Raw genomic sequence first — 19,843 nt, 5'->3', positions numbered from 1 at the left:
ACTGTGAGATAATTTCTGTTTAATTCACCCCTCCATGTACTTTGTTAAGGCAGTCTCAGCAAATGAATACATTATCCATAAAGAAATAATTTTAAATAGTGAAAGTAAAATTATGATTTAGTAACCTATACTAATGTCAAGTACGGATGTGAGAGTTGGGCCATAAGGAAGGTTAAGTACCAAAGAATTGATGCTTTTGAACTGTGGTGTTGGAGAAGACTCTTGAGAGTCCCTTGGACAGCAAGGAGATCAAACCAGTCAATCCTAAAGGAAATCAACCCTGAATACTCATTGGAAGAACTGATGCTGAAGCTCCACTACTTTGGCCACCTGATGTGAAAAGCCAACTTATTAGAAAAGACCCTGATGCTGGGAAAGACTGAAGGCAGATAGAGGATAAGATGGTTGGATGGCATCACTGATTCAATGGACATCAAGCTGGGCAAACTCCAGGAGATGATGATTGGGACATGGACGCCTGGAGTGCTGCAGTTCATGGGGTCAAAAAGAGTTGGACGCGACTTGGTAACTAAACAATAACAACTTAATGTTTTGTCAACACTCCATTGAAAGTACGTTATTTTACTTCTACTTTATAAATAATGCTATAATAAACATGTAACTTTGTCCATATGTCATTTTCCTTTTTGTGATTTTTTTTTTTTTTTTGGTTATGTTCTAAAGAATGAGAATCCTATTTCAAAAGATTCAGAACAATAAAAAAAGTTTGAAGGACTCGCCTTGGAAACTTCTTGGAAATTGTTTTTCAGAGTTGTAACAGTTTACCTTTATCTGCTATGTGATGAATGATTTCAACACCTCTCACCACCATTTGACAGTATCATTTCAAGTGCTGTCATACCAGCTGTTTTGGCAACACATTTAGAGGTATTTTTCCAGTGGGGTGGGTAACAAAGTATATTTATGTGGTCCTAACTTTTTCTGTCTCCTTGCTTTCAGGCAATCACCAGAGAAAATTAGTCCCAGGGTCTTTAGACTACATTTTGCTTAATACATTTAATTGTAGAGAGTCCAAGAATGCAAAAAGTGGTTCGTATTAACTTCAACAGACAACTTATAGGACAATATTCCTTTTTTGGCTTTTCTTATTACCTTCCAAATTGTCCAAGAAATGAGCTTGGGCGTTGACTGCTTTTTTTGAGCACGTCCTGGGTTAGAACTGTGACAAGCCCACTCATGTGCCTGTCTGTCCCCTTAAAAGTCTTTCCTGATGAAGGCTCCAGTTTTTCCTTTCAAAATGTATCAGAGACCAAACCAAATCTCCCGCGGCCCTCTCCCCCAAGCTACTAGGCTTATGAACAAAACCTCTCTCATTCTCTTTTCTTAATCTTAAGAAGTGCTGCAGAGCAAAGCTGACCGGCTGCGTTTTTGCAGCCCCATCTCTGATCCTCTCTAGTCTCCTATCCACCTACCTACTCTCACCTGACGAAGATAGAGCCTGCTTTTTGCCCTCCGCACCCCGAGCAAGAGTGAACCGTGCCTCCGTCCAGCACAAGGGGCTCCGTGAATCCAGCCCCTCCTGGATTTTTAAAAGGACACCGCGCCGGTCGGTCATTGCCAGGCGCCTCCGCAGAGTTTGGAGCCGATAAGAGAGCATCCCTCCCACTGGGCGTGCTGTACGGACAAGCTGAGTACAATCGGATTTTTGGCTGCCTCTTCCGCTAGGGTGGCTGGGGGAAAGGTGCGTCCTCCAAGTGTTCACAATAGAACCTCTGACCCTCTGTCTCCTGTCTCCGTCTCTCCCTTCCTGCTCTCTGTCTCTCCTCCTCCCCTTTCTCCCACCCCCCCCCACCCCCTTTCTCTCAAGATGTGGGAGCTCCCCTTCTTTTCCAGACCAGAGAGGGGCGCCTTTCCTGCTCCCTCTCCCCCCTCACCCACCGATTTAAAAAAAAAAAAAATGAGGGAAAAAAATCCTACCCGGGAGTAATAGCGAGCGGATCTGCTCGGCGCTGAATGAATGGAAGCTGCCGGGCGGGCCTGCGCGCACTGCCGCTCTGCCCACCATGAGGTCGCCCGGCGGCCTGTAGGGCCCTCGCCAGCCCCTCGCCCTCCTCCCGCCCCGGGTAGAAGCAGCCGCCGGCTCCGCGCCCGACGCCCAGGCCGCGGTGGCCGCGGTGGCCGCGGGGAAGGTCGGAGGGAGGGTGGTTTCCTCCCGCCCCACACCCAGTCTCCGAGCCGGATATATAGAGTGTCACGTTTGGGAGCCAAAAGACGAGAGCAGCTTCGTTGAGACTGGAGCACTTCCCGGAGCCCCAGGGAAGGACTGGGATTTCGAGGTCCACTAGTTGAGCAGCCCCTCGCCTGGAGGAGCAGGTACTCGGGGTCGCAGTTCGGCCGCGCGAGCGCCCACGCCTCTGCCGGCGAGAGCCGGCCGGCGTGGCCCGCAGGCAGGGCGCGGCGGGGTCGAAAGCGAGGGCGGGGCGGCCTCGAGGCCCCGAGGAAGGGTGGGCGCAGGGACAGGCGGTAGAAGTGGGATTTCCGCGGCTCTGCCCTGGAGCTGCCCTCGCAGTCCGCAGTCAACCGCCAGCGGGTTAGCGCGCTGGGCGCCGGCATCACTAGCCGAGGTGGGGCGCGCGGGGGCGGGAAGGGCGCGCGACGGGAAGGGCACGGTTGGGTTAACGCTGGAGTCCCGCCGTGGCCGCGGGCCCATGGGGCAAGAGGCACCGACCAGGTCTCGCAAAGGCCTCCTCGGCCCTCCGGGCTGTTCCTGGAGAGAGCAGGCCACGTGGGGCGTGGCGGCTGCCCTCTCTGCGCGCTAGACAAGTCGGGGCGCGCTTCCCGACTCCGAGCCCTACCCTGGGCTGTGGCCGCATGAATCATCCTACTCGGGCCTCGCTGCTTACCGACCCCTAGACTGCAATGGGCCTGGGCGGCGTCTTACACCATCAGGTGTGTTCCACCTCTTCTTGCTGGGCCTGGGCGTCTTGGAGAGAGCAGGTAAGCGGGTACCAGAAGATTACCACAGGTGCGGATGGGCTTGAGGGAAGCTGCTCACTCACTCTTGGCGTGTACGATAACCCGCGGGGCAATTCCGTGCAATTAAAGGACTAAATGACCATCTTCCTCCTAGAAACCCTAGAAAAACATCCCACCTACCAGCTTCCTACTCTTTCACCTCTAGGGATGGGTAGAATTATGAACACTTATTCTTCCATGGATGGGCTACTAAGTGTGAGCAAAAAAGATTCTTTCTGGACCTGCCAGAGCTTTGGCGGTTGGTTGAATTATGTATTGCCCCATTGTGACATGAACAGGGACGAGAGTGGGGACAGCAGAGTGACCACAATCTCAAGTGAATCGTGTTTTCCTACTTGTTAGAGGCCGCATCAAGAAATGTTTGACACGCTGTGCAAATGAAAATTTGAGAATTACCCTGAGGTTTCAATTACCCATCTCTCTGTATCCCTATTCATATGAGTTGGAGATTTGGCTGAGATGCATATTTAATGGAAAAGGACAAAGAGACGAAATACAGTTTTAAGTCAGCCACTCAAACGGAAGGAGCAGGTCTTAAAGCAAAATCCATTTTAAGGGCTATTTGTATGTGAATCTTCTAGGAGATGGGATCGGTTTTTACCAGCCAGACTCAAGACTCACAGCATTTCTTCTGTTGTATTTTCAGGGTACAGGTCTTTAGAGTACTCTTTTCCCTTTTCTGAGAGCATCTTCTACACCTGTTCTGTTAACAAATTCCTACCTTACTCCTATTTCTGAGTTATAGTTATCTATAAAATTGATGTAAATCAGCATGAGCTGGTAAATCTTACAGTGAGACATTTCTCCTTAAAAGAGGGAGTGTGACATCTAATTGCAGAAGAGGGAGAAGCTTCTGTTAAGGTGGTGAAAATAAATAAAATACCTCATATCAGGGTCATGTTTGGGTATCACCTTGGGGTTTGTGAAGAAAGTCATCTTGAACGTCTCAACATCACCTTGAATGTCTCATCATTTGCTTTACTATCATCTGAAAATGCAATCAGATGTTACTTCTTTCTGGCAACATCTGGGCAGCCCTAAGAACTCTTTGTCTTTGTGTTAATACTTGTGTGCCTATGAAAACGTACGCATGAACAAACACAACCTCTGAAGGAACATTGGTGTACACTGACACCAGCATGCCGCCTCTGCCAGTCTCTTGTGACATTGTGTTTGGTCTCTTTGAGAACATTCATTACTCTTGAAGAGGAAATCTTAATGCTTTATTTTATTTTCTTAACAGAGCACTTAAGGATCTGATAAAAGCTACAAAATATGAAAAATAAACTTATGCGTATTAGCATAGAATTTTGTCTATAATTTCAGGAGCTCACAGCCTCTTGGATACCCAGTCACCCAGATGATAGAGGTCCAGAGACCTCAGGCTAGGCCAGCTCACAAGGTCCAGTACCCAGAAGGGCCCCATACTTGGTTTAATGTTCTGCTGTCACTGTCAGCTGTCTTAGTAATTTTTAAAGAGGAGCTTCAAATTTTCATCTTATACTGCTGCTGCTGCTGCTAAGTCACTTCAGTTGTGTCCGACTCTGTGGGACCCCATAGACGGCAGCCCACCAGGCTCCCCCGTCCCTGGGATTCTCCAGGCAAGAACACTGGAGTGGGTTGCCATTTCCTTCTCCAATGATTGAAAGTGAAAGTGAAGTCAGTCATGTCCGATCCTCAGCGACCCCGTGGACTGCAGCCTTCCAGGCTCCTCTGTCCATGGGATTTTCCAGGCAAGTACTGGAGTGGGGTGTCATTGCCTTCTCCCATCTTATACTAGACCCTGCAAATTCTGTAGCCAGTGCTGAGCCCAGGTTCATAAGCCTATTCGGTTACTTCCTGAATAACAGCACTGTCTCAGCAGTCCTACGTGGCCGGTAAATTCTCTGATACAATCTGAAAGTTAGCTGCCGAATGCTTCTGCCACTAAGTCCTTCTACACCCAGTTTTCTCATTGATAAACTAAACATAACAGACAACATCTACTACTGTATTCATCTTAACAGGTTGTTGTAAAAACATACAGGTAAAAAGAGCTAATAATTGTTAAACTGTCTGCTTACCTTGAACAGTTGTATACTAATAAAGATGGTATTATTACACATTTACTTTTCTACTCCATGTTTCAGAAGTAGTTTGAGGAAATCTGGTTAAGTATATCAAAAGGGTTGCAGAACTTTTATAACCATTATATTTTGGTGGAAGAAGAAAATAAAAAGTAGCTATGGTTTTTAGTATTTTAAGTATTCCTTAAAAATCATTATTTGAGCAAGATTGGAATTGGCAACTAAAAGTACAGAATACCTTTCTGGATCCCAAAGATACTTATAGAATTAAATTGATATTTGGGGGAAGTTCATCCAAAATTGAACAATGAACAACTGAGTCATTGATTGAAATTATTTGAGAAGGTAATCCTTTCTGCCTCATTTAATGTTTGCTGCTGCTGCTAAGTCACTTCAGTCGTGTCAGACTCTGTGTGATCCCACAGACGGCAGCCACCAGGCTCCCCATCCCTGGGATTCTCCAGGCAAGAACACTGGAGTGGGTTGCCATTTCCCTTCTCCAATGCATGAAAGTGGAAAGTGAAAGGGAAGTCGCTCAGTCGTGTCCGACTCTTAGCGACCCCATGGACCGCACGCAGCCTACCAAGCTCCTCCATCCATGGGATTTTCCAGGCAAAGTACTGGAGTGGGGTGCCATTGCCTTAGATACTCGTATTTTCAAAACCTTGAGCAAAGCACTCTTTTTAAATGTTCAGGGAGATACCTGGCAATGTAAAGTACACCTAGTCACTTGACAGGTTATCTTCACTTCCTGTTCCACTGCGGGAGGAACTGAGAACCCTTGGACAAGTCCTTTGTCCTCGCATTCCTCTCTTAGTCACTTCCCTCTGACCTCAGAACTTATCCTTACCACAGCTTTCATTCCCAGCATGGTGGCAACACACTGGTTGAGGAAGAAATAGACTGAAAGGAAATGGGTCCTTTCTGAAAGAAAGGAAATGGCAACACACAGGGTTGAGAAAGAAAATAAACTGAAAGGAAATGGGTCAGACTTCCATATTAAAGTCTTAAAGTTGAGGCGTTAAAAGAAGGTGGATGGGGACTCTTTCATTCAGCTACTCTGTGCAGAGGCATGCTGTGAACTTTAGAGTGTTAAGTAACAAGTCCTGGCTTCCATAGATTTATGACATCATTGGCAAGACCGCATATGTAAATATAAGTTGTTAATTAACACACCTGATAAGTTGTTACAAGTCAGTATGAGATTAGGCACCAAATGAACGGTACAGAAAATAAATACAGTAAGTTCCTAAGAAGAGAGTAAAGTAAACCAAATGGTTGGTGAAGCTTGAGTTACATGAGTTGGTCCTTAAAGTTCCCCTTCTAATAGAGATAAATGAATGAGGCTTTTGGCTGATAAGTGTGCAAAAAATGGAAATCTGAAAGGGTGTAAAGTTTCACATAAGAAAAAGGCAGGAGATAAAAAGAACTTTCCACTGGATAATTTTAATCATGTAATATGTAATTATTAAGCCCATTCTGTGACCAGACACGAAAGACAATTTTCTTGCATTTAGTATGGAATAAAACAGATTTGTAAGATCTTTTGGATCTTACAGACATTAAAAAATAAATACATAATAACACATTGTTAGAAGTAGTATGGAGAAGAACAAGGGGCTGTGAAAAAAATGGGCTGATTCAGATTTGGTGCTCTGTGAAGGTCTCTGAAAAGGAAAGATTTAAATTGATATTTGAAGGAGGCACAGGGATTCACTTGGCAAAAAAAAGAAAAAGAAAAAAGGAGGGAAAAGCCATTTAGGTAGAGGAAATAGCAAGTAGGTAATCTGTAAAGAGAAGAAAAGCTTGGAAGTGTTCAAGGGATAAAAAGAAGGCACGTGTGTTGGAAAAGGGAGTTTCTGAGAGGCTGGACATGAGTGTGTGTGTGTGTATGTGTGTGTGTTGTGGAGGGTGGGTAGGCAGGAGCCTGGTCATGCAGATCGTCACAGATCTTGATAAAGATTGTGAATTTTATTTTAATGAGAAGCCTTTGAAGACTTTGAAGCCAGAGGGTAATTTACATTTTAAGGATACCTTTGTAGCTGAAATAAGGAGAATGGACTAGCAGGATCAAGAATGAAAAGTAGAATACAGTTAGGACACAGCCAGCGACTGTGCTGATAGGGGAAATGGAGAAAAGTGTGCACACTTGAAGTGCATTTCACAAGTCGAATTGATAGACCTTGGTGAAAGACTGACGATGAGAGGTGGCAGAGGAAAGAAGTGTGAGAAGAAATTCCTTCAGTAGATACTGCTGAGTTTTTATAACTCAAAACTATTGTCCTTGATGCATAGAATTTAGAGTTTTCGCAGAAGAACTGAAAAGTGACGTGGAAACTGATAACACTGCCTGGTACCTCTGAAAAATATGCCAGGATGTTGGAAATGGGGTGAGAGAGAAGAAAATAATATGCTTTTCATATTATCCTTTGTAATATTGAGATTATTTATAAAATGTGCACACACTTTATAATTTTGTAAGAGGTTACCACCACAACAAATATGACTCTTGCTTTTCTGACTTGAACACATGTATAGCATATGGGATAGTCTAAAATGACAAAAACCCGGATAGAAAGGCCTGATCCTTGTGAAAGTGATTGCTCTATAGCATAGCGTACTCCCTTGCTTAGAAGCTTTCCATTCTTCCACCTTTTCTGTATCAGTGTTTCCCAGAAATGTAGTCTATGGATCATTAGTTTCTTGGGATGTTAATAATAGTCAAGTAAAGAAAAAGAAAAGCTTCCTGATCATGTAAGTGTAAGGAACAATTTAACCCAATTAAGCAGTTTTATTGCAGGAGTCCTTGGAGCCTTTAATACACTAATAATGCACTTTAAGAATCATCAAGAAAGAAGAGGTATTTTATGCCACATTTCCTAAACTTATTTGACCTTGAAATGCTTTTTTTGGCAGAACATCTGACAGAGTCAGCATTAGCCTAACACGCTTTGGGAAATGCTGCCCTATATTAATAGATTAAAGCTCTTAACATCCACAGCTTTCTATTAACCATCAACTTCTCTTATCTCTTTCATGCAACTTAGTTGGAAGAAAGCAGAAGACCAGAATTGAATTGACTCTGTTAATAAGCTCAAAATTGATGATGAAAACAATTCCACTGTATGAATCAGTTATAAAATGATATTCACAAGCAAGATCTGCAGTGTGACTAAAAACAATTAAAAAAAATTAACTTCTACTTTCCTGGCAAGGCTATGCAGGACCTCTTGAGGGTACATTCTGTCAAGTTTAGATGTACCCATGAGGAAGCTGATGCATAAACAGTGGGGAAGGGCCTCTCGTGTCCCATGGTAGTTCTGAGCCTTAGTTGATGTTTGTAGTATATCCCCAACAGGGTACAGTGTGAACACATAGGATGTCTGCGGGAACTGATTTTGCAGTGAATCTCGTTCATCTTTGTTCCTGCTTCCCAGTGTATTTGCATGGTGGTGGGCTGAAGGCAGAAGTGCAATTTATGACCCAAGGACAACCAACAGAGCAGAACAGAAGAAACAAGTTCACACAGCTATGGACTCTGGCCAGGGCTTCATCCACTCAGTGCTCTAGCCAAGGGGTCTACAAACAGTGACTCGAGGGCCAATTTCGGCTCCTGCCTATTTTACTCTATCTATTGAACTAAGAATTGTGTTTGTATTTTAAAATGGTTTTTAGAAAAGCAAGAATAATGTTCCATGGCACATGAAAGATTTCATAAGTTCACATGTTAGTAGTCATAAATAAAGTTTTATTGGAAATCAGCCAGTGCCATGCACTAATTCATCCTATTATCCTATTGCAGATGCTTTGGTGCTCCACATAATAAGTAGTTGTGATCTGCAAAGCCTAATATATTTACCATCCGACCCTTACATAAAATATTTGTCAGCCCCTACTCTAGGCTATTAACTCATTGGCTGTAAAAATTTTAATAGACTTCTTTTATATATTAGGGGGTAGTCAGTTCAGGCTGCTATAATAAAACACCGTAGAATGGGTTGCTTATAAATAACAACAAAAACCTGTGTTTCTTACAGTTACGGAGGCCAGTGGTCCAACATGAAGGCACCAGCAGATGTGATGTCTGGTGAGGACCACTTCCTGGTTCACAAATGTCCTTCTTTCCATTGGAACTTCACATTGTGGAACTTCACAAGGGAGTTCTTAGGAGTCTCTTTTATAAGGGCACTAGTCTCATTCACCCGGAGAAGGCAATGGCACCCCACTCCAGTACTCTTGCCTGGAGAATCCCAGGGACAGGGGAGCCTGGTGGGCTGCTGTCTATGGGATCGCACAGAGTTGGACATGACTGAAGTGACTTAGCAGCAGCAGCAGTCTCATTCTCCAGAGTTCTCATTTCATGACCTAATGACTTCCCAGAGACCCACCTTCAAATACCATAAGGTTAGAGAGTAGATTTCAACATATACATTTTCGAGGATTCAAACATTTCAGTCTATGTCAAAGCTGGAAATACAGATAGGTAAATTGATAGACTAGAAGCTCCTCAAACATTGTCATTGGAGTTATAACAATGTCATTTATTGTGGATGACTAGTATAGCTAGTCATTGGAAATGGCCCTGATTCTGGGAAAGATTGAGGCAAAAGAAGAGGGCAGCAGAGGTGGAGATGGTTAGATAGCATTACTAACTCAGTGGACATGAATTTGAGCAAACTCCTGGACATGTGAAGGACAGGGAAGCCTGGCGTGCTGCAGTTCATGGGGTCACAAAGAGTCAGACACCTTAATGACTGAACAACAACAGTATAGTTAGTGTTACCTGCCAATGGAAAGAGCAGAAGATAGTTTTGAGGTGATAGCTTTTGAAAGTTACTCAGACATTTAAACTCATGTAAAGGATGGGCTGTCAGATAAACATACCCAGGGTCCAAGAAGTTTAGGGGGTAATTAACCCTGATATTACTTAGTTGTTGAAGTCTGCTGCTGCTGAGCATGGGTTTCCGGTGAGTAGTCACCTTTGATTTTTATTTCAGTTAAGCAAATTTGTATTTTATTAATGCATCCTTTTTGTGAAGAGTGATGGTTTAAGGGTGACAGTCTTAAGTTTGGGATGACAACTATACCTTTCATTATCCCTGCTGCTGCTAAGTCACTTCAGTTGTGTCCGACTCTGTGCAACCCCAGAGACAGCAGCCCACCAGGCTCCCCTGTCCCTGGGATTCTCCAGGCAAAAACACTGGAGTGGGTTGCCATTGCCTTCTCCAATGCATGAAAGTGAAAAGTAAAAGTGAAGTCGCTCAGTCGTGTCCAACTCTTAGTGACCCCATGGACTGCAGCCCACCAGGCTCCTCCGTCCATGGGATTTGCCAGGCAAGAGTACTGGAGTGGGTTGCCATTGCCTTCTCCATTCATTATCCCTACCCCGCACTTATTGAGTAAGGATTTTTGGTACAAGACTCCCCAGGTACCTTCGTACATAACCAGCACAGCACAGGTACAAATGTGAGAACAGCTGGTCCAGTTGCTTCTGTGGGACTTAGAAGATGGAGATGGAGGCTTGTACTTAGGTCTGTCACTGTGGTCACAGAGTCTATCCAGAGGTCAGTATTCTGGGGGAATCAATCAAATAGGATGAAATACAGGGCTTCTTGCCAGCCACATTCATCAGGGCACTTTCCATGACTAATTCAGAGACCTGGCTTTAAAAAAAGGATGCTTTCAGGTGAGATCTTCATTCAACAGCCAATTTTTCCACTTAACACTGTATCAAAGCAAAAATAATATATATTTTAATATATATTATATATTATAATACATATTTCTTTGTGGAACCGACAATGTGATTAAGTAGACAGTGAAAAAAATCATCTTACTTTAATCAACAGACACTAGGAATAGCATATATCTATTGTCTTAGTCATGGTTTATTTTAAAACTCCTAGATAATTCTGTATCCTTTACCCCTGAAGTCCAGCAAAAGCCCTTTCTAGCAGCAGCTGGCAATGCATCTCCTCTGGCTTTTGGACATGCTTTCTAATGCATTTTAGCTTCCAAAGCTCCTCCAGAGATGGCCCCCATTTGTTGAAGCACACACTTGAGGGAAGGACGAGAAGCTCTGCCTTGTGAATCTGTGTAGAAAAGGCCAAACTCTGACCTCTCCTTCCGCTTACCCACCCATCCACCTCAGGGGAGATGCTGGGTCAATAACATTCACTGGTGAATAACAGGATGACCACAGGAGGCAAGAATAATATTTTCTGAGCCAAGAAATGAGAAAAAAAGTCATTGTGAAAATGCTCCACATTTTAGATCATTTCAGAAAAATGGTGCTTTATTTATCACAGGTCAGTGAGAGGACACATTCCACAAAAGTCAGTGCAAGTTCCCAGTATTTTTGAAGGCAAGATAGTTGGAAATTAGGAAGGCCATTAAACTATGTGTCTGGTCCCAATATATTTAAAACCACTAAAGCATTTCAAATAGAATTAGATTCTCTAATATTGTTAAGAAACTGGAATAATCTGCCCAGAAGAATTTGATAACCTGAATAAAAGAAGCTCTGTATAACAATTCACTATGTGTGCATGTATTAAAGTTTTGTTTTCAAGAAAGAACATTTAATACTAAATAATGTGTTGGTAATAGCATAATTTTATCCAATAATAAAATCATTTTAGAGATAGATAATACTCATTTAATAAAAATGGAACTATTTGTCTAAAAATTAAGAGAAATTGTCCAGTTAATTCCACGTGAAACATAAATGTAAATAAGATACCCTGATAAATATTAATGAAATCAACTTTATGTCAGTCTGTGTATTTTTAGTTCTATTATGCTATAACTGTTGTCTCTTTCTGAATTGACTAGCTTCCATTGTGTTTTACTTACACAAGACCTTCAGGACATATCTGTTCTGAAGATAACTGTGTCTTCTGAAGGATGGACTCTTACTCTTTCACCAAAATGCTTTGAGAACATTAGATCTACTTATAAAACTTCTCCAAGCTGCAGGAGAGTCTGAAAGAGTTATTTGTTCTTGAACTGAGCAGTTTCCTTCTTTCTCAGTAACCTGGACTTGTCAAACCTCTTTCCTTACTAGAATTTTGACATTACTTCTTTCTTTTCTTCTTACTATTTTGGTCCAGTCCCACCTGAAGCAGTGGTTATGCAAGTACACTGAGTGCACTGCTGATCACAGGATTGCACTTTAGATAAATTTAGGTCTCAGTTTCTTTTAGGACAGTGAAACTTTCTCAAATTAGCCTTCCCCTGAACTCTTAGACATTCTATATGCTAGCACATGTGCCATCTAATCTACCATACATAATGGTGAGCAAACAGCTTTGCCTTAACTCTATTCATATTCTAAGTTGTAGAATGTTCAAGTACCGTATCAATATTTGATCTAAATTTGTCATTTTATAATAAGGAACAAGCCAGTCCCAAAGACCTGAAGTGACTTGTCACATATCTATTTAATGAATAAGTGTAGAATATTATCCAGATCTTATGACTGCAAATTCCATGATAATTCTATTTATTCATTCATTCAGTTTACTGAGCATCTACCATGTGTCAGATTGGGTATTAGGCTCTGCAAATATAGTGGTAAACAAGTTATAGTACCTGCCATTAAGTTTTAGTGCCCTCTATTCATTGAACATTTTTTAGCCAGTTAAAACTTTGGAGTTTGTGAAATCTTTCAGCAGACCCTCAGTGTAAAAATATAAGATACTCATATATTTTTATTTCCTGTTCTTTCCCCTCCTAACAAGCTTCAGCAAATGATTTAGCTTCCCATGACCCTGAGCAGTTAACACCAAGAAGAAAGTGATGGGAAATGGAATTAAAATGAATTAAAGTCCACAGGGAAGATAATGAAAATTCTCCCTAAGGAATAGTGTTCTCCTGTATCCACTATAAGTCCTGAGGATTGACTAGCCTGTGTCACTTTCCTCTTAGTCACTCACTCTTTCCCCAAACTGCCATGGATGGAGATCAGTCTTCATGCTTCCTCCTTTCCTTTCTGCCTTTTAAGATAGATAACACAATCTCTTTGTGTTTTAAGTAGTTAACTGCTAATCATAGTGGGAAAAAGAAATGGAAGAGCAGAAACAACCAATGTGAGCAAGTTATAGTTTCAGGATGATACCTTTGAGTCTTGGTGTAGGGCCAGTAGTTAGGCACTGACTTCCTGTGTGATGACACGTGGACACCCCAGTATCTTCAGCCATCCAACTTTATTTCTATAAGTGAGATCAAAAACCAATCCTCTGTTTGAAAAAAATCCTCACCTATACTCTTAAGTACTTCCCTCATAGTTCAGTTGGTAAAGAATCTGCCTGTGGTGCAGGAGACCTGAGTTCTATTCCTGGGTCAGGAAGATCCCCTGGAGAAGGAAATGGCAACCCACTCCAGTATTCTTGCCTGGAGAATCCCATGGACAGAGGAGCTGGCAGGCTACAGACCATGGGGGTCACAAGATTTGGACACAACTTAGCAACTAAACCATCATCACCATACTCTTAAATCTAGATGAAGGTATTTGTCTGATGGGACATTTATAATTTTCAACAGATTTTCACAGGGGTCATAATCAAAGCAAGATGAGGAACCACTGCCTTAGGAATAATCAAATGACCATTTTACCTCCTTGAAGACCTCCAGACTCAGGAAAGATCCCTTCTGAGGATTTCTCACAAGGACCTTAGAGCTGTTCTGGATGGTTAGGTTTTGTAGATCCATTTTCAATGTGTCACATAATCCAGAATGTTCCATTGTTCCAAAACAGAAAAAGGGATCATGTCACCCCTTGCCTAAAGCCTCTGCTTCTCAACCTGAGATGCTAGTTGAAGTAGGTGTGGGTGGTAGGCCTCCCTAATGCAGAAGCACTTTGAGCATCACCCGTCCTTCCTGCATCTCAGATATCTGGAGACTCGAAAAAGCGAGGTGTTGAAAGGTTGGTTCCTTCCCAAGACTATGAGAGAAGCAATTATTTTAAGCCTCTTCTCAGTTTGTAGATGCCATCTTCTCTCTGTATCTTCATATCCCCTTCTCTCAGGTATGTCTGTGTGTCCAAACTTCCTTTTTTTATTAGGATACCAGTCATATTGGATTAGGAACCCATTCTACTTCAGTACGGTTTCATCCTAATAAGTTACCTCTATGATAATCCTATTTCTAAATTATGTCACATTCTGAGATACTACAGTTGAGGATTTTAATGTTTGAGTTTTAGAGGACACAATTCAACCCATAACACCCAGGAAACTAGTACTTGATTCTTCTTTACCACAGTGGAATGTGGTGATGAAACTATCTACAAGGCACTTCAGTGTTACTCAAACAAAACAAAAACTCCACAAAAAGCAAAGAAGAGCAAACAACATGAAACTGAAACCAAAACCAAAAACAGAAAAAGAAGAACACTCCCAAACTGTACATTTTAGATACGGATTAATAATGAACATGCTGCTGCTGCTGCTGTTAAGTCACTTCCAGTCGTGTCTGACTCTGTGCGACCCTATAGATGGCAGCCCAGCAGGCTCCCCCGTCCCTGGGATTCTCCAGGCAAGAACACTGGAGTGGGTTGCCATTTCCTTCTCCAATGCATTAAGTGAAAAGTGAAAGTGAAGTCGCTCAGTCGTGTCCAACTCTTCATGACCGCCTGGACTGCAGCCTACCAGGCTCCTCCATCCATGGGATTTTCCAGGCAAGAGTACTGGAGTGGGGTGCCATCGCCTTCTCTGAATAATGAACATAGGTAATAACTATTTTCTTCTTTCTTCTCATGTGTTTTTAATTTTTTTATGAGGTACAACTTACATGTGAAAGAGTGAATGTGTCATAAATATAGCAAGTAGCTCTCAGATTTCAGGTTCCAGATTATAAAGAAAAACACTACCAGCTTTCCACACACTGCCATCCTGTCATCACCTATTGCCCCCCAAAGTATCCGTTATACTGACCTCTAAGTCATTGATTGGTGGGTGATGGTGGTTTAGGCACTAAGTTGTGTCCAATTCTTGTGACTCCATGGACTGTGGCCTGCCAGGCTCCTCTGTCCATATCCACAGAATACTGAAGTGGTTGCCATTTCCTTCCCAGGGGATCTTCCTGATCCAGGGACCGAATCTACCTCTCCTGCTTTGCAGGTGGATTCTTTACCAACTGGGTCAACCAGGGAAGCCCAAGTCATTGATTAGCAAGGTTCAAAGATAGATTAGTTTTGCTAGGTTTTGGAGTTTTATATATAAGTAAAATACAGTGTGCATTATTTTATGTCCCGCTTATTCACTCAGTGTTATGTTTTTAAGATTCTTTCAGGGCTTTGTGTATTCATTCACATTGCTATCTATTATTCCGAATGCGAATATACCACATTTAATTTATCTTCTGTTGATGAAAAGTTGGGTAGTTTCCACTATAGAGTTCTTGGGAATAGTGCTACTAGGAACTTTATTATGAATGTCTTTTGCTGAATACATGTACAAGTTGCAGATGGGAATACCTCCATATGGAATTGATTTATGTAGAGAGCTTTAATAAAAACTGCCAAAGGGTGTACCAAAGTGGTTTTACAGTGTATACTCCCAGAAGCAGTAGTCAAGAGGTTCTACTTGTTCCATTTGTCAATACAAATTGACATTTCTTCGTGTGTCCTTTGCCTGTTTTTTTCATTTTATCCATTTCAGTGCGAGAGTAGTTGTATGACATAGTACTTTTACTTATATTTTTCTGGTGACTGACGGTGGAGCACCATTTTGTATATTGGCCATTTGGATATCTTTTCTTGAGATATGCCCAAGTTTTTGTTCATTTGTTTACCAGGTTTATTATTTATTGGGTAATTTTTTCATGATTTGTGCATATACTTTATCTATCTTGGGTGCAATTCCTTTATTAGATGTATGTAATTTGAATAACTTCTTCCAATCTGTCACTTGCCTTTTTATACTCTCATTAAAGCTTTACTGAGCAAGGCTTTGCCCACTGGAGCAAAACCCAGTTTTCACCACCCAGTCCCTCCCATCAGGAAGCTTACAGAAGCTTCTTAGCCTCATCCACTAGAGAGCAGATTGAAGAAGCAAGAAGAACCACAATCCCACAGCTAGAACAAAAACCACATTAGAGAAAGTTAATCAGAATGAAAAAGCAGAGAGTTATGTCCCAGATGAAGGGACAATATAAAACCCCAGAAAAACAATGAAATGGAGTGGTGATAGGCACCTTTCAGAAAAAAGAACTCAGAATAATGATAGTGAAGATGATCCAGGATGTCAGAAACAGAATGGGGAAGATGCAAGAAATGTTTACCAAAGACCTAGAAGAAATAAAGAACAAACAAACAGAGATGAACAATATACTAGAAGGAATCAATAGCAGAATAACTGAGGCAGAAGAATGGATAAGTGACCTGGAGGACAGAATGGTGGAAATCACTGCCACAGAACAGAATATAGGGGAAAAAAATAATAAAAGACAGCCTAAAAGACCTCTGGGACAACATTAAATGCACCAACATTCATATAATAGGGTTCCCAGAAGGAGAAGAGAGAACCTGAGAAAATATTTGAAAGCATAATAGCTGAAAACTTCCCTAACATGGAAAGGAAATTGTTGTTAACCAAGTCTAGGAAGTTCAGAGAGTCCCAGGGAGGATAAACCCAAGGAGGAACACACTAAGACACATAGTAATCAAACTGACAATAATTAAAGATTAATATTAAAAGCAACAAGAGAAAAATGACAGATAATATATAAGGGAACTCCCATGAGGTTATCAGCTGATTTCTCAACAGAAACTCTACAAGCCAGAAGGGAATGGCATGATATATTTAAAGTGAGGAGAGGAAAGAACCTACAACCAAGAATACTCTACCAGCAACACTCTCATCCAGATTTGATAGAGATATCAAAAGCTTTCCAGACAAGCAAACGTTAAAGAGAATTCAGTGCCACCAAACCAGCTTTACAGCAAATGCTAAAGGAACTTCTCTAGGCAGGAAACACAAGAGAAGGAAAAGATCCATACAAAATAAGCCCCAAAGAATTAAAGTGGTAATAGAATCATACATATTGATAATTACATTAAATGTAAATGGATTCAATGCACCAACTGGCTGGGCAGGGAAAACATGTATATGTATGCATTTCCACTTATTGCATCACTCAGCTTAACCCCCCAAATTGTATGTAAGTGTTTCATATTGTTAGGTTAATAATGTTCCCATTATGGCTTTATTTTTTGTCTGGCTACTGATTGTGAAAACTGATAAACATCTTTTACTATTGTGATCATGTAACTATTATTCTCTTAATACTATTGTATCATGAATGGTCAATGGAAAAATAATAGAATTCTATATCTCCAAAATTACAATTTAATAGAAAACTTGCAATCACTTTTTAAAATCCAGATGCATATCAGAATTATCTTGAAAATTTTTGAAAAATACAAATGCCTAGGTATTGCTATTTTTTTCTCCAGAGCTCCAGATATGTTTCTAATGAGCAGCCATGTTTAAAAACAACTGGACTATATGATGATCTTTCACTTTTGTGTAGTTTGTTTCACTTTTTCTATTTTATATTCAGTGCCCTCATTTCATTTGGTGTATGTTTTCCAATTTAATCATCTCTGTTTTTTTTATGTCCTTTCTCAAGCCTTTATCAAGCATAGTAGAAAAGCTTTTGTGTGTGTGTGCGTGTGTGTATGTATACATATAGTATGTATAATATATATATTTTAGAAATCTTATGAATTTTTGCCTAAGAAATTTATGACATTTTGATTCTACTTGTTTGACTTAGTATGGATAGAATGCTAGATTTCTTATTTTTTTAAAAATAGATATTCAACAAGTAGCAAAAATTTACTGTATAGCACCAGGAACTATAGTCCATATCTTGCAATAATCAATAATGCAAAATAATCTGAAAAATAGTATATGTGTGTATGTATAACTGAATCACCTTGCTGTGCACCTGAAATATTGTAAGTCGACTATACTTCAATAAAATGTATACATTAAGAAAAAACAAGTCAAAGTATAAAATTTAAAACAAATTTGGGCCCTAGATATAGTGACTATGGATGAAGAAAATTGCTGTCTTAATAGCCTCATGAGTTCATTACCAAACATGTGGAACAACAATCAAAAGGCTTATCTTTGGTTTTTAAGGAAGATAAACAAAGGGTTTACGAGCCTCCATGGAACCTATGCACTAATGTCTCACTAGTTTCCCTGGTTCGCTTCTATATGGAAGATAGATGAAGTAAGGAGAATTCAAAGATAGAGAGATTTAGTTGGCCTGTCATTCTTTCATGAATTCAATCAACATTTTAAAGTTGTTTGCAAACAGTAGACAAAACAGACAAATAAATAGCCAATTCCACATAAGCTGATGTTTCCTGGAGGCTCAGAGAGTTTGGCAGATAAAGGACTTTCAACAGAGTGAGGCAACAGTTGGGAACTGTTTCCCAAAAGAAGTCAGTCTGTGCTTTGGACAGGACAAAGGGCATATGGTTGGGTGAAGGGGGAATGGCCTCTGCCACTAGTCTACAAATTATGTGAACTAGGGTAAATCGCTTTAATTTTTCTGTGCCTTGGTTTCCTACTTGTAAAATGAGGTTTATAATAGTAAGTATTGTTAAATTGTTGTGCTGACTCATGAGTTAATACAGGTAAACCATTTAGAAGAGTGATTGGCCCAATGAGTTGAGCTATTGTCATGTGGGAGAGTTAGAGAGTTACATGGGTCCTGCAGAGAGACAAAGAGGACCCTAACTTTTCTGGCATGAGGGACCAGTTTTGTGGAAGACAATTTTTCCACAGACTGGGGATATGGGATGGCTTCAGGATGATTTATGCACATTACATTCATTGTGCCCTTTAACTCTATTATTATTGAGGTGTGCTCAGTCACTCAGTCATTTCCAACTCTTTGCAACACCTTGGACTGTAGCCTTCTAGGCTCCTCTCTCCATGGGATTTTGCAGGCAATAATATTGGAGTGAGTTGCCATTTCCTTCTCCAGGGGATCTTCCTGACCAAGGGATTGAACGTGCATCTCTTGCACCTCCTGTATCGCAGGCAGATTCTTTACCACTGAGCCATCAGGGAAGCCAACTCATTTCTTGTGGCTTTAATTGTATTATTACATTGTGATATATAACGAAATAATTATACAACTCACCATAATGCAAAAGCAGATCATCAGGCACTCAATTTTCATAAGAAGCATGCAACCTAGACTCCTTACATGTGTAGTTCACAGTAGGGTTTGTGCTCCTATCAGAATGTTCTGACAGGAGGTAGACCTCAGGCAGTAATGTGTGTGATGGGCAGAAGTTGTAAGTACAGATGGAGCTTTTCTTGCTTGCCTTCCCCTCACCTCTGCTGTGCAGCCCAGTTCCTAACAGACCATGGACGGTTACCAGTCCATGACTGGGGGACCCCTGATTTATAACATATGAGTCCAATGTGAGAAGAGAGGGGAGAGAAGAGCAGACCAGGGCTCAGGAGTCTAAACTATTGTCCTGATTCTACCCCCTGCTCACTCAGTTAGAAAATGACTGGATTATCTCCAAAGTTCCTCCCAGCTCTCAAGCCCTAGGGTTCTGTGGCTCCTGCTGAGGTAGGCTTAATAAATATCATTTGGGTTCTGGTTTGTTGTTGTCATTCAGTTGTTCAGTCATGTCTGACTCTTTGCGACCCCATGGACTACAGAATGCCAGGCTTCCCTGTCCTCCACTACCTTCCAGAGTCTGCTCAAACTCACATCCCTTGAGTCAGTGATGCCATCCAACC

General features: G+C 41.4%; 1 protein-coding gene across 4 annotated transcripts in view; it reads left to right on the top strand.

Moving 5' to 3' along the window:
* Positions 1-1,329: 1,329 nt before the first annotated feature.
* Positions 1,330-19,843, top strand: part of FAR2 (fatty acyl-CoA reductase 2) — a 177,433-nt gene continuing 158,919 nt past the window's right edge. For 2 of the 4 annotated variants that reach the window (XM_061417509.1, XM_061417506.1), the window contains exon 1: positions 1,931-2,334. The gene's annotated coding sequence lies outside the window, so the exon portion shown is untranslated. Of the gene's footprint in view, positions 1,703-1,930; positions 2,335-2,623; positions 2,959-19,843 lie in introns of those variants that run through there. The other 2 variants (XM_061417508.1, XM_061417507.1) reach the window with 2 other exon arrangements.

Source organism: Bos javanicus, chromosome 5 (genome assembly GCF_032452875.1).
Source record: "Bos javanicus breed banteng chromosome 5, ARS-OSU_banteng_1.0, whole genome shotgun sequence".
Lineage (NCBI taxonomy): Eukaryota > Metazoa > Chordata > Mammalia > Artiodactyla > Bovidae > Bos > Bos javanicus.
The sequence above is the reverse complement of the archived record's forward strand: the minus strand, read 5'-3'. Positions and strand labels throughout refer to the sequence as shown.